The sequence below is a fragment of the Synchiropus splendidus genome, chromosome 2, assembly GCF_027744825.2.
Source record: "Synchiropus splendidus isolate RoL2022-P1 chromosome 2, RoL_Sspl_1.0, whole genome shotgun sequence".
NCBI lineage: Eukaryota > Metazoa > Chordata > Actinopteri > Syngnathiformes > Callionymidae > Synchiropus > Synchiropus splendidus.
The window spans coordinates 5,985,120-5,998,576 of record NC_071335.1 but is presented as its reverse complement, the minus strand read 5'-3'; the positions used below and the strand labels follow the sequence as shown (position 1 = coordinate 5,998,576).

At 43.1% G+C, this 13,457-nt stretch overlaps 1 long non-coding RNA gene across 1 annotated transcript; it reads right to left on the bottom strand.

Moving 5' to 3' along the window:
* Positions 1–831: 831 nt before the first annotated feature.
* LOC128754511 (uncharacterized) lies at positions 832–5,141 on the bottom strand. The gene is made up of 3 exons (XR_008413925.1): positions 4,997–5,141; positions 4,790–4,908; positions 832–1,438 (listed from the first exon to the last, which is right to left on the bottom strand). It is a non-coding gene; the product is annotated as an uncharacterized LOC128754511 (long non-coding RNA).
* Between the last annotated feature and the right edge of the window lie 8,316 nt (positions 5,142–13,457).

Here is a 13,457-nt window from a genome sequence, read left to right as displayed (position 1 = left end):
ATTATTGCTCGAATAATGAAATCTTTTTACTTGTATCACTCTGCGTTAAATGAATGTCACACAGATGGGTGACGACATCTGTGAATGAAAAGAGATGTGATAAACATGACATAACGTTTTATATAATACTTATAATACTTGTATATGTAGATACACAGATATACTGTATATATATATAGATATATTCACCTACGGCGTGCAGAGGAAGAGGCATCCATATCGAGACTGGAGTCCGTTTGAAAAGGAGTCCGATGAAGTTCTGGCAGGCCTGGTCAACAGCAAAGGTTACCCCTGAACTGATGTAAAATGTGGTCAGAATCAGGGTCATCGAAATACTCCATTTGTGTTAGGTCTTTTGTTGATTTTGGATAAAACAATGTTGGAAGAGCTCAGCATTTGCTAGATAGCTCAGAGGTGTGAACTTTTTCCCCTGTCAAATGATGCTATTTGGAAAGGAGGGGTGTGTGTGTGTGTGTGTGTGTGTGTGTGTGTGTGTGTGTGTGTGTGTGTGTGTGTGTGTGTGTGTGTTGTCTGAAGACAGCGAGGTTTGCCTTCAGACAGACCTCTCTGTCTTCAGATTGTCTCTTTTGAAGATTCAACCGGCCGGGAAAGAACTCACATCTCCTCAGCAAATTAACCCGTATCATGGACTCTGTTTCAGTGTCTGAGAAAGAGTCAGGCCTAGTGACTGTTGTTCCCCCACTGTTTGACCTCATTTTTGAAAGTATTTCCTGAGTAAGTAAAAAATCACTCACACAGGGTATAAAATTAAATAGACCGATTCAACAGAAACTCATATGAGTCGGATAGCTGTGTCATTTGAACTAATGCTGAAAACTAAAAGTATTTCTTTCTTTTGTTTTATCCCTGTTCACTCAACCTTATTTTCTGAAAAACTAAAAATATTTCTTTCTTTTGTTTTATCCTTTCATCGCTTTACCCTAGTTTCTGAAATCTAAAAGTTTTTCTCTCTTTTGTTTTATCCTTGTTCACTCAACCTTATTTTTTTGAAAACTAAAAGTATTTCTTTCATTTGTTTTATCCTTTCATTGCTTGACCCTAGTTTCTGAAAACTAAAAGTATTCCTCCCTTTTGTTTTATCCTTGTTCACTGAATGTTATTTTCTGAAAAACTAAAAGTATTTCTCAAACAAGTAGAAATTATCTGTTTTAAACACATTTTGAAAAAATGGTGCATGAGTTGGGTAGCTGTGTCATTTGAACTATTAGTGAAGACTAAAAAAGTGTTTTGTTTCTCCTGTGTTATCTTTAAGAAATATTTCAAGAATGAAAAACTGTTTCATAAGATGTTAAATAACTTCTAAAATGTTTAAACCAGAAATAATATTGTAGCTACTAACACTGTGAGGATGCAGCTGACCCCTCCCATGCATCACACAGGATGTAGCATCCGCCCTCGACCTTCATTATTTTCCTTCCTGTCATAAAACAAGGGGAATGGTTATTATTTTAATTTCCTGTTGATATAAAAAAGGGGGAGGGTTATTATTTTAACTTCTTGTTGATAGAAACAAAGGGGGAGGGGTTTTATTACCTCCGGAAGGGGAAGGGTTTATTACCTCCGGGGGCCATAAATCAATACAGGTTTGACATTTTGTGGTTTCCTTCTTCTCTCTGATGATGGATATACCCCCACAGCTCCACTCCCTATGACTTATCCTGAGAGTTTTCAATCGTTCCTTATTATTATTATCCTTATTATTTCTCTTTGACTGTAGTCCGAGCGTAGCGGAGATGGGAGAACCTTGGGCTAATGTGGAGATGAACTCGCCGGGGCTCCGCCCTTAACTCCAGGTCCGCCATGCAGGTCAACTTGAGTAGGTGGAGAGAGTATCCTCACCACATAGTCTGACCTGAGATAAACCATGTGGAGTGCAAACAGGACAGAACTTCAACGTCCAGACCTCACGCCTTAAAGATTGCAGCCGAACCGTGGTGGCCACCACTGCGGATAAGTGCGCAGGAGAAGCGTCGCCAAAGTAGGTGAAGATTGACCGGTGGCCTGTCTCATATCAAAGAGGGGTGGCGTGCCAAGAGACCTGCTGCTATCTCCACACGCCAGGTCTCACGCCAGTCCTGCCTACTAGACGTCTTGCGCCAACGACCTCACCCCCAAGGTCCCTGCTCTGGCAACTACACAGGGGAACCTAAAGCCATCCCATAGCCACAGCACTTGTTTGAGACCAACGTGGATGAACACAATTGGCACAAATTAAACGTCCACATTTGAAGGGAAAACTCGCCAGTGGAGAAACGTTTGGCCCATGATGAAGCGCTGCGGAAGAGAATGATTCTTTCATCTATTGACCAGAGCTGCTGGAAGTACCTGTAAACAGGACAACATGAGGCAAAGAAGAAGCTGCTACGTCAGACAAATAGAAATCTGCAAAAGTTGAGGCGGAACCCGAGGAGGCTGCTCGGCCGGTTTCTGCCAAAGAAACTCCTCAGAAGGCAGCTATGGATGTTGCCCCTTTTTACCACCTGCCAGAGCCACCCACATCTTATCTGTTTTCCCGACGGCCTTGACTCCATTCACACTAGCTCTCGACCTCACGGGACACACCTTGTGCAAGTGCCAGTGGTTCTCATCCGGGTGGGGGGTAGGACAGAAAGCCTTCACCGAAAAATTGCTGACCTCAGAAGAGGCACAAAGAAATTTGGGAAAAAAGACTAATCGAGAAGACACGTAGTTCTCCAAACCCTCCTGATGGAGGGCAGGACAAGCAGGAGAGCTGCTTTGTAAGCCACCAGCTCCAAAGGAGCCTGATCAAGTGGCTCGAAGGGAGCTTCAAAGAGAGACTTTAATACCAATTCAAGATCCCAATAGGGGCAGATGTGTCTGGAGGTGGGTCTTAACTGGACTAACAGTGGATGTTTACCCAACGGACAGCAGTCCACACCCATTGAGCATTATATACTTTGAGTGTTGCGGGTGCTTCAGCATTTCGAATAGTGAACTGCACCTCAGGGGGGCAGAGGACTGCCTGCTAGCCTTGAAGTAGCCATGCTTTGTTGGGGACACCCCTGGATCGGCGGACCCCTCATAATTTCTGCCCCCTGCTGCTGGACTGTTTGCAGGACTTGAACAGGTTGCAGCACACCCTCGTGTGAGTACTCCAGAACATCTCCCAGGACTCTGGAACTCCTATGAGGTCATCTTGACCACAAAGCTTAACCCCCAGCCTTGCAGTGTGGCCTGACCTGAGAACCATGGGCAATTACCATGGCCGTCCATACCGGACGTCTGACTGGCACCGCCGGCTCCTTTGTCAGACGGCTGTCAAGGAGATGCACGTTTTGCTGCACTAAACCGCCTGCAATTTCACCGGCTTTTCACTCCTCATGAAACGGCTCACTAGACGATGCTCGCCGACGGGGTGACCGTCCAGACCATTGTGTAGCATGGAAAGGGCTGCTACATATACCCATAATGTAGCACTGCACCGATGTTCATTAACCAGATGTTGGAGAAAAGAGAGGATTAGAGAATAGGTGCCGATTTTGGGGAGGCTGACAGGGTTCCACACCACTGGGGAAACAATGTCCATTTAGCATTGTATGCTCTGAGGGTTGACAGAGCTTTAGCGTTCTGAAGAATCAATGGGACATCCGGCATGTGACTGATTGTTAAGCCTGGAGAAGTCAAATCTTGAAGGGTCGTCCTTGTATTGGGGGAGCCCTCGGGGTTCCTGATGCTTGCAGAAGCGCTGACCTCGATGGAGGGAACTCCCAGGGGCCTTTGATCCGCATCTGACACATCTCCAGATACCAGCTGGAGCTGTCTGGAGCCACGAGAATCATTCTCACAGTCGGCAGCTGAATTCTCCTCATCAGAGAAAGAAGAAGGCAAGGAGGAGGAAGGGCAAACAGGAGGCCTTCTGAGTCCAGACTGAGTCCAGCATGACCCCACGAACGTCGTGCTCTGTCTGGGACTGGGACTCTGACTGGGAGTGCGCTTTTCAGGAGGTTTACTCTGTGTCTCAATAGCACGATGTGCTCCAACACCAAGCTGGTGTGCGCTCATGACTCCTGTTTCGACCTGGCTAGAATCAACCAGTACTCCAAGTACGTCAGAATTCGCAGACCTTGTCTCCTTAATGGATCGAGCCCCACCTCCACGCACTTTGCGAAGGTGCGAGGCACAAGAGTGCTGTATTAAACCTGACCCTCGAGCCCAAACCGGAAAAACTTTCTGTGACTCGGCCAAACCGTGTTGTGGAAGTTGGAGTGTGCAAGATCAAGATCCACTCTCACACTCTGACGCACTCCAGGAGTCTCGTGGTAGTCCAGAACCGCTGTCTGGTCACGAATTGGTTGAGGACACTGAGGTCCAGAACAGTTCTCCACTCTCCTGTCTTCTTGGGTTCCAGAAAGTACCAGGAGTAAAACCCAGTGTAAGAGGATCGCTTTGGCACTAGCTCGATTACTTCCTTTGACAGGAGAGCGCGGACCTCCTCCATCAGAAATGACCGCTGGTTCTCTGAGTTGACCCAGGTCCACTTGAAGTCGCGGAACCTGGGATTTGACTGTGAAACTGAAGGGCGTGTCAATGACCGAGTGTCTTCTCGATCCATATGGGCAGGTGGGGAGACATGCGCTTTCAATTCGGAAGATACTCTGTCAAGACAGGCGCCCTGAGCACAGGAACGTACCCGGCCTCCGGGGCAGGTCCAGGTCGAAAAGGCCATCGGTGCTCAGCGCCCAATGTTCTTCAAAAACAGACTCGCTTTTGTCAGCTGGGGAAGTAGGGTCCCAAACTTGCAGTGTACCTTGATCTGACACTGCAATTCTCCTAAGATGGACACCCGAGGGACCGGCCCAATCATCCTCAGAAAGAGATGACTCTCTCGATGACGATGTCTTGCTTGCCTACGAGAGGTTTGGAGTGCTGCAGAGAAAAGAATCACAGACAGACATCGGATCAGACATCGCACGAGGGAGCTGAGAACAGAACCGGTCTGGCATGCAGCGCCTACTGTGTGATGAAGTGGTGGCTTTCGCGGTCCTGTGGCGACCCCTGCTGGAAACTGGCAAGTCTGAATAATAAGAAGAGTTAATGGCAAAATTGAAACTCTCCCGACTTTTGGCAAGAACCGGGATCTGTTGAGAGACGGAAAAGAGTTATTTGACGCCTATGCTTCTTATTGTGGCGAAGCTGAAAAAAAACATAACTTCTTGGCTCCAGAAACTTCCCCGTCTCTAGAGACGATATCAAACAAAAACACATTTTGAAGCAGGATTCCGCATTGACTGGAACCGGAAGAGAACTTGGAGGGTGATAAACCCTAATTTTGGGCGGAGAAGAAACAGACCAAATACCAAAGTCATGCATCTTTTTTTTTTTTTTTTGAGTTAGACTTTGGTTCAGATGCATACTTTTAGATACAAAGTTTTCTTCCTTCGCATTTGGAGGGTGCAGAGCTGAGAGACCGACTGGTCTCTCCAAGAGGAGCAGCGATGATCAGCGCGGCGATGATCCGGACGGCTGGGCTCACCCCTCCCCTTCGACCAGCGACGGTGTTGCCCCTGGGCGGCGGCTGTGTGAGGAGGCGCTGCGAGCAGAGCACCGACGGACTGTTGAATCTCCAAAATCTCTGGTGGAGTGAGAGAGGTTCTGCGATGGATGAGCCTGTCCACAGACCTCATGAAGAGCCAGATCTCAAGCGCTATGAGCCGGTTGCAGACGGCGTAGACACCATTCCACTGCGCAATAGTGGCTCTGTCAGCGCCGGGTGGGAAGGTCACTCCTCAGGGGAGTAGTCGAGCTCCAGGGGCGAGGGTATCGCGCATCGCACATCGCGCATGACGGCTAAGCGAGATGAAACGCGGCGCCGCATATCCAAACCCTCCACCTGGCAGTAAGCTCTGTACCTGACCACGTGCGGTGCTAGTGCCAGTTTATTTATATTTATATTAATATATATATATATATATATATATATATATATATATATATATATATATATACTGGGTGAAGAACTAATTCAACCTGTCTGAAGTGAGAGTGAGAGTTGAGAGTTAGTAACATTTTTTTATTTTTGTCGGTCTGTAAACCATCTTTACTTTTCACTAACTACAAGCCACGTGCCCCCCACACTCTGAACAACCTTGCTCTTGCACAGGACCAGAACAACTTCTATTGTCGCTTTGAGCAGCCATTTTGCACCAACACCTCTGTGGTCTCTCCAGCCCCATGTTCCACTTTACAACAAAGGACTATGCTGTCTCTTAGTGACACAACTAAGATGAACGATGTCACTGAGACAGCAACGTCGATCACAGACACTTTTGATGAGCCACCCCCTCACCTCCCCCCTCTTCCTCTTTCTCTTGACATCATGGAGCAGGACGTGCGCACTCAGCTCAGGAGGCTGAACCTTCGGAAGGCGGCAGGTCCGGACAGAGTTTCCCCTGCCATCCTGAAGCATTGTGCTGCTGAGCTGGCTCCAGTGTTCACTGACATCTTCAATGCTTCCTTGGTGTCCTGTCATGTACCTGCCAGCTTTGAGTCCTCCAATACCATCCCTGTTCCCAAGAAGGCCAGGATCACAGGACTGAATGACTACAGACCGGTGGCACTGACGTCTGTGGTCATGAAGTCCTTTGAGCGCCTGGTTCTCTCTCACCTGAAATCTATCACTGCTTCTCACCTGGACTCATTGCAGTTTGCCTACAGAGCCAACAGATCTGTGGACGATGCAGTGAACCAGGCCCTTCATTTTGTTATGGAGCATCTGGACTGCCCAGGAACCTATGGCAGGATCCTGTTTATGGACTTAAGCTGTGCCTTTAACAAAATTCTTCTCAAGCTCTGCTTGAATACAAGCTTCGCCAGCTTGACGTGCCTGACTCCTTCTGTAGATGGATTACAGACTTCCTGACCAGCCGAAGTCAGTGTGTGCGGCTGGGGACGACTGTCTCCGACACTCGGACCCTCATCATCGGGTCTCCTCAGGGCTGTGTTCTCTCTCCGTGGCTCTTCTCTATGTACACTAACTGCTGCACCTCCAGCCACGAGTCCATGAAGCTGATCAAGTTTGCGGATGACACCACCATCATCAGGCTCATCTCAGATGGAGATGAGTCGGCTTACAGGAGGGAGGTGGAGCGGCTAATGTCCTGGTGCAGCTACAACAACCTGGAGCTCAACGCCCAGAAGACAGTGGAGATGTTCATAGACTTCAGGAGAGTAACAGTTTCTCTGTCCCCTCTCATGTTGGCTGGTTTACCTATTCCTATTGTGGACTCCTTCTGCTTCCTGGGAACCACCATCACTGAGGACCTCAAATGGGAGCCAACCATCAGGTCCCTCATCAGGAAGGCCCAGCAGAGAATGTTCTTTCTGAGGCAGCGACGGAAACTACAACTGCCGACGAAGTTGCTGGTGGAGTTCTACACAGCCATCATCCAGTCCATCCTCACCTACTCTATCACCGTCTGGTACAACAGCGCCACCTCCTGAAAATGTGTTTCATGCACCGTTCACTCACTGCTCTGGGATGCCTGAGAACATGAAAATTTCACCTGCAAATATTGGAAAAACAGTCTTTCTAAAAAAAATTAATACTAAACCTATATTTCTGAACTGTATTTCAAAGGGTTATCAACATTTTTTTTTTTTTTTCCTGGTCAGAAACCGAGCTTGTCTCGGGCTGAAAACGCATTTTCTGTACTGTACATTCTCTGCTCAGGGAATGCCTCAGAACATGAAAATCTCACCTGAATTTACAGCAGAAGCGGTCTTTCTAGTAGCTGCAGAATTAATTCAACATATCTGAAGTGGTTTCAGAGCGATAACATTTTTATGTTTGTCAATTCTGAAAACCACTGTCACTCCTGCTGGAAACGCAATATCTGCACTGTTCAGTCACTGCTCAGGGTTGCCTGAGAACATGAAAATTTATCCTGCATGTATAGGAAAAACACTCTTTCTAATATATTTAACACTAAACCTACATTTCTGAAATGTTTTTAGAGGGTTATCAAGAATTTTATTTTTGACGGTCCCAAACCCACTTTCTCTTCTCTCAGGCATACCACAGAACATGAAAATTTCACCTCCCACTAAAAGCAGAAGGGATCTTTCTAGTAGGTGCCAAACAAGTTCAACATGTCTGAAGTGGTTTCAGAGTGATAACATTTTTATGTTTGTCGGTCTGAACACCACCGTCACTCGGGCTGAAAAACAGTTTACTGCACTGTTCACTCACTAATCAGAATAGCCTCAGAACATGAAAATATCACCTGCCACTATAGGAAAAACACTCTTTCTGGTACATTCAACACTAAACCTACATTTCTGAACTTTCCTAAGAGGGTTATCAACGATCTAATTTTTGCCGATTGTTGGGAAATACACCTTTAATGTATCTTCCGCGTTTTCATTTACTCGTGACAATGACTACCAAAAACCTACAAGTTAAAATCAAAAAGAATTTATTCCTTGCCAGCGGAGTCTATTCACCTACTCAGGGCCCTGGGTCATCAACTATCTCTGCCTTAGCCTCAGCTCAAGTAGAATACTGTGACAAAACTTATCTGGGCCTGACCCTTTTTATATGCTTTCAGCCCATCTTGGGGTGTAGTCTCCATTGATTGGTCCTGGTCTTCTTATGGTCCTAGTCGTCATGGGTCAAATTCAACATGTTGTATTGACTCCACTCAGTCTGGAGCGATGTTGATGAATCCTCCCAAATGTTGCCTATAATAGGTGGTAGCTGAGAACCCGATCCATTCTTCTGATTGGCTTGCTTCTGTCATCTCATCCGTTCTCCATCTGGTCATTTGGTTTACGACCCCCATGGATGATCAAGTCCCATGACAATTGCCATTCCTGCCATTTAACACACACCATTTTTAGTCCACATATTCTTCCATGGATACAGGGTCAACTTGATGATACCTTACCCTTACTCACCGCATCTGTTGAATGCAATCTTTTTATTATTATTTAACAAAACATTCTAAAGTAATTCAATTCAATGATATATCTTTTTTTAATATATTTATTTAGTAATATATCATTTTTCCTATACGGTCCGAAACCCACTTTCTCTGTGGCCGAAAACGCGTTTTCTGTGCTGTTCACTCACTGCTCAGCGATGCCACAGAAGATTAAAATTTCACCTCCCACTATAGCAGAAAAGGTATTCCTCATTGGTTCAGAACTAATTCAACCTGTCTAAAGTGATTTAAGAGAGTTATCAACATTTTTATTTTTGTCGGTTTGTAACCACCTTTTCTTGGGCTGAAAACGCGTTTTCTGCACTGTTCACTCACTGATCAGAATAGCCTCTGAACATGAAAATATCACCTACAACTATAGGAAAATCACTCTTTCTAGTATATTCAGCACTAAACTTACCTTTCTTAACTGTATTTCAGGGGGTTATCAACATTTCTTTTACCTGGTTTGAAACCCAGCTTATCCCGGGCCGAAAAGGCGTTTGCCGAATGTGGACGTGTGTGTGCGGAGCTCCTGAGATAGAGTTGACTTTTCTCCCTCAGATCTTTATAAAAAAAAACGACTGAACACAAAGGTGCTGGAGTACTTTATTTTCTTTTGCTTTTTTGCTCTTTTGTAGAGCTGAGGCCCTTTTATTGCCTCACTCGCGGATCTGGGAAGCAATGGAAAAGACTATACTGTCATGCTGGAGGTGGAAGAAAGCATTGAAGCCATGGATATCATTAGGGAGATTACCAAGCAATGTGGAAAGCTGGCGTCTCTGCGTCCTATTGGGGAAAATAAATATGAAATGACCATGAAAACTATTGAAGGAATGGAGCAAACTAAGGAAGGATTTACCTGTAGATACTGGCGACAAAAGACTTGGTCTGCAGGGAAATGGTTGTTTCCTTCCTTTATATGGCATCTTATATACCCGACGAGATAATCCTGCAGAAATTGGAATCATGGGGAGTGGAACCACTCTCCCCCATCAAGAGACGACTTTGGCCTGGAACAGATGTCGCCGATGGAACTAGATTTCTACAGGTTATATACAAAGAGACAATTTCTTTACCTTATTCGACCAAGTTCGAGACAGAAACAGGTCCCCAATATATACGAGTATTACATGACTGACAGGTCAGGGTCTGCATGTCATGCATTAAGCTGGGGCACGTTTACCGCAATTGTCCAGAGCTGTCTTGCTTTCAATGTGGCAAAAAGGGACATTATAAAAGAGACTGCAACAAAAACATAGTATTAAGAAGACTTAAGGAAAGGAAGAAAGGAGCGATGAATAATATAGAAATGCAGGACCAAGATAGTGCTATACATACTGACTCCAGCGAAGAGGAAAGACAAACGGAAGAGGCGGGACAAACAATGGAGAAGAGACAGAAACAGGAAGACATGCCAGAGCAAACAACTAGCTGAAAGGAGATTGGAGAGAAAACGGAACTGACACAGCAAAGGGGGGTTTCTGAAGATATCCAGCAGATGTATGCAATGAAGATAACAAAAGCCAAGATAAAGATGCCTATTGAGAACCACCAGTGGAGAGCAAATGTGATGAAAGTGAAGATGAAGAAAGAACTGGAGCGGAAAAAAGATATTGATATTGATGGAAAAACGAAAAAAAAAAATAAAAAGATGTACAACCAAAGACAAGAAAAAAAACATGCCAGAAGAAAAACATGAAAAGAATATGTCTGATCAAGAAAAAGCAAGATCTGAGATGGACATGGACAAAATACATGACAAAATGCATGAGGAAGTAATGAGTGGAAAAATAGGAAATGGCTATAAACGAGTGAAGAAGAAAGTGAGATGAGTGAGATCTCTGGTGATGAATTGATGGTAGATATTGACGAGGAAAATCTCAATAAATATTAAAAAACCTACTGTGAAAAATAGAAGAGAGAAAGATGAGGAGAGAAAAATAATTTCTAAAATACCAACAAAGACATCAAGAAGATGATAGAAAGAATGCTTTTGTTTGAAATGTTTAGTCATCAAATACATTCAAGTGATTAAAACTTTTATTTTTTATCATTTTGGCGATTGATTTGGGGATTTATTTATTTTTTGTTATTTGGTCTTATGAATCCTCCTTTTTAAATTTCGGTACAATGACTACCATAATATCCTTTCACGTAAATGGCCTAGAAAGTAGTAAAAGAATGGAGAAAGCTATACAATTACTAAATGCGGAAATTATTTGTTTACGAGAAACACATTGGGATTCAGAGAAAGTGGAATGTTTTAGAAAATAATGTGTTTTTTGTTTGTTTTTTAATGTTTTTTGTAGTAATGGAGACACGAGAACAAAAGGATATTTCCAAGGGTGCAGGAATGTGAAAAAGATGAAGTAAGAATTGTAGGCATCAAAATCATGAATGATAATACAGAATGGAAAATCTTTTCGATATATGCGCGAAATGATAAAGAAGAAAAGGTATTATTTTTTGAAAAACTGGATAAGAAATGTCATGGAAATTGTATTGTGATGGCTGATTTTAATGTATGGTGTGGAACAATAGATGTTGCTGCGAATATGGCTTTTAAAAATGATATATCAAGTAAAGTCTTAATGAATGTAATGAAAAAAAAGGATTGATTGATGTATGGAGATCAAAATTGAAAGGAAATATTCAAGGCATCAAATAGTAAATGGAGCATTAAAACAAAGTAGAATTGACTTTATTTTATGTAAAGAGGAAATGGCAAAAGATTTTAGAAATTTTAAATATATTCAAACCAAATTAAGTGACCATGTGATTTTCAAATGTGTATGGGGTAAAAAGGAAATAATCAAAGAAGGTGGGATATGGTGTATGAATGAGGACATTTTAAAGGATGAAAATTATCGAAACCCAATTACCCAAAATGTAATTGTAATTGCTATGGATTTTAAAACTGACGTGTTGAGCTGGTGGAAGAAATGTAAAGAATTGATAAAGTAAACATCAATAGAATATAGTAAAAAAAAGAACCATGAAAGAAAAAAAGATGACTTAAGAAAAAGACTAAATGAAGAGAGTAAGCTAATTGAAGAAAATAAAACAAATGAAATAGAAAGATATTTAGAAATTAAAAGATCAATTAGATAAAATGGAAGAGAGTAAATGTCAAGGAGCAATATTAAGGAGCAGAGCAAGATGTCTTGTGGGTGGGGAAAATGTACAGGATATTTTTTGAAAATTGAAAAGATAATGAGGCAAATCCACGATAAGAACGGGTAAAAAAAAACAGCAAAAAAATTAGACTGCATGTACAAGAATACTATGCAAATTTATTTCAAAAGGCAGAAGAGAAAGAGGAAGATATGAATAAAGTCTTGAAACATATAGAATGTGAATTAAACCAAGAAGAGAAGGAAAACTGTAATGAAAACGTAACTATGGAAGGGATAGAAATCGTAATAAGTGACCTATATAAAAATAAGGGTCCAGGAATAAATGGACTAGGAATAGAATTTGTTGTTTTTAAAGATTAAATGTCCCAATAATTCTAAAAAGAGTTTTCGATGAAATGGAAGAAAAAAATCAGATGGTTGAAGAAATGAACACTGGATGAACTCCCTCTTGGACATCAACAAGACTCGCCTCACTCGGAGAGCCCTGAGGATTACAAGAGACCCCACCTACCCGTCACACCGCCTCTTCACGCTGCTGCCATCAGGGCGAAGGTTCCAGAGTCACCGTGCATGAACTAGCAGACTGAAAGACAACTTCGTCCACCAGGCTGTCATGATGCTGAACTCCCTTCCTGCTCTGCCCCCGAGTCTGCACCAGGCACTTTTGGCTCCATCCATTGCACGTCTGCCCGTCCTGGGTGGGGGACCCCTCCTCTGACGCTCACCCTGAGGTTTCTCAGTTTTCCTCCCGATAGGGTTTTTTTCTGTTTCTGAGTGTTTCCTTAGCCAATGCGAGGGTTTAGGGTAAAGGATATGCAATGCTGCCCATGCTGTCATGAGCCATGTGCTCCCCCCGGTGGTTGATGGACTGATGTGAGGATGATTTTTGTTGCCATGTATCCTGCTGTGTATTTATCAATTCTTTATATTTGTTCCTGTCTGTGATTTTTATGCCATGCGTCCAGGTCTGAGAGAACAGATATTTCATCCATGCTGTATGTCTTGTACTGTAGCATATTTGACAATAAAGTTACCTAAATACCTAAATAGCTGGAAAACACGGAAACTAGGAATAAAAGGAAAAATATTTGTGACTAACGCACTATTAATAAGTAAAATTATTTATATTAGGAATGTTGTTCCCATTAATGAAAGAGTGTTAAAGCAAATTGACATTTTAATAAGAGATTTTATTTGGGAAGACAAAGGAGTAAGAATTAGTAAAGATATATCAGAAAATAGATATGAGGATGGGGGTTTAAAACTAGTCAATCTAAGGATTAAAAAAATGCACTAAGAGTTAAAACTATGTCGAATTACTTAAATAACAAGAATGATCAAATATGGAAAATGT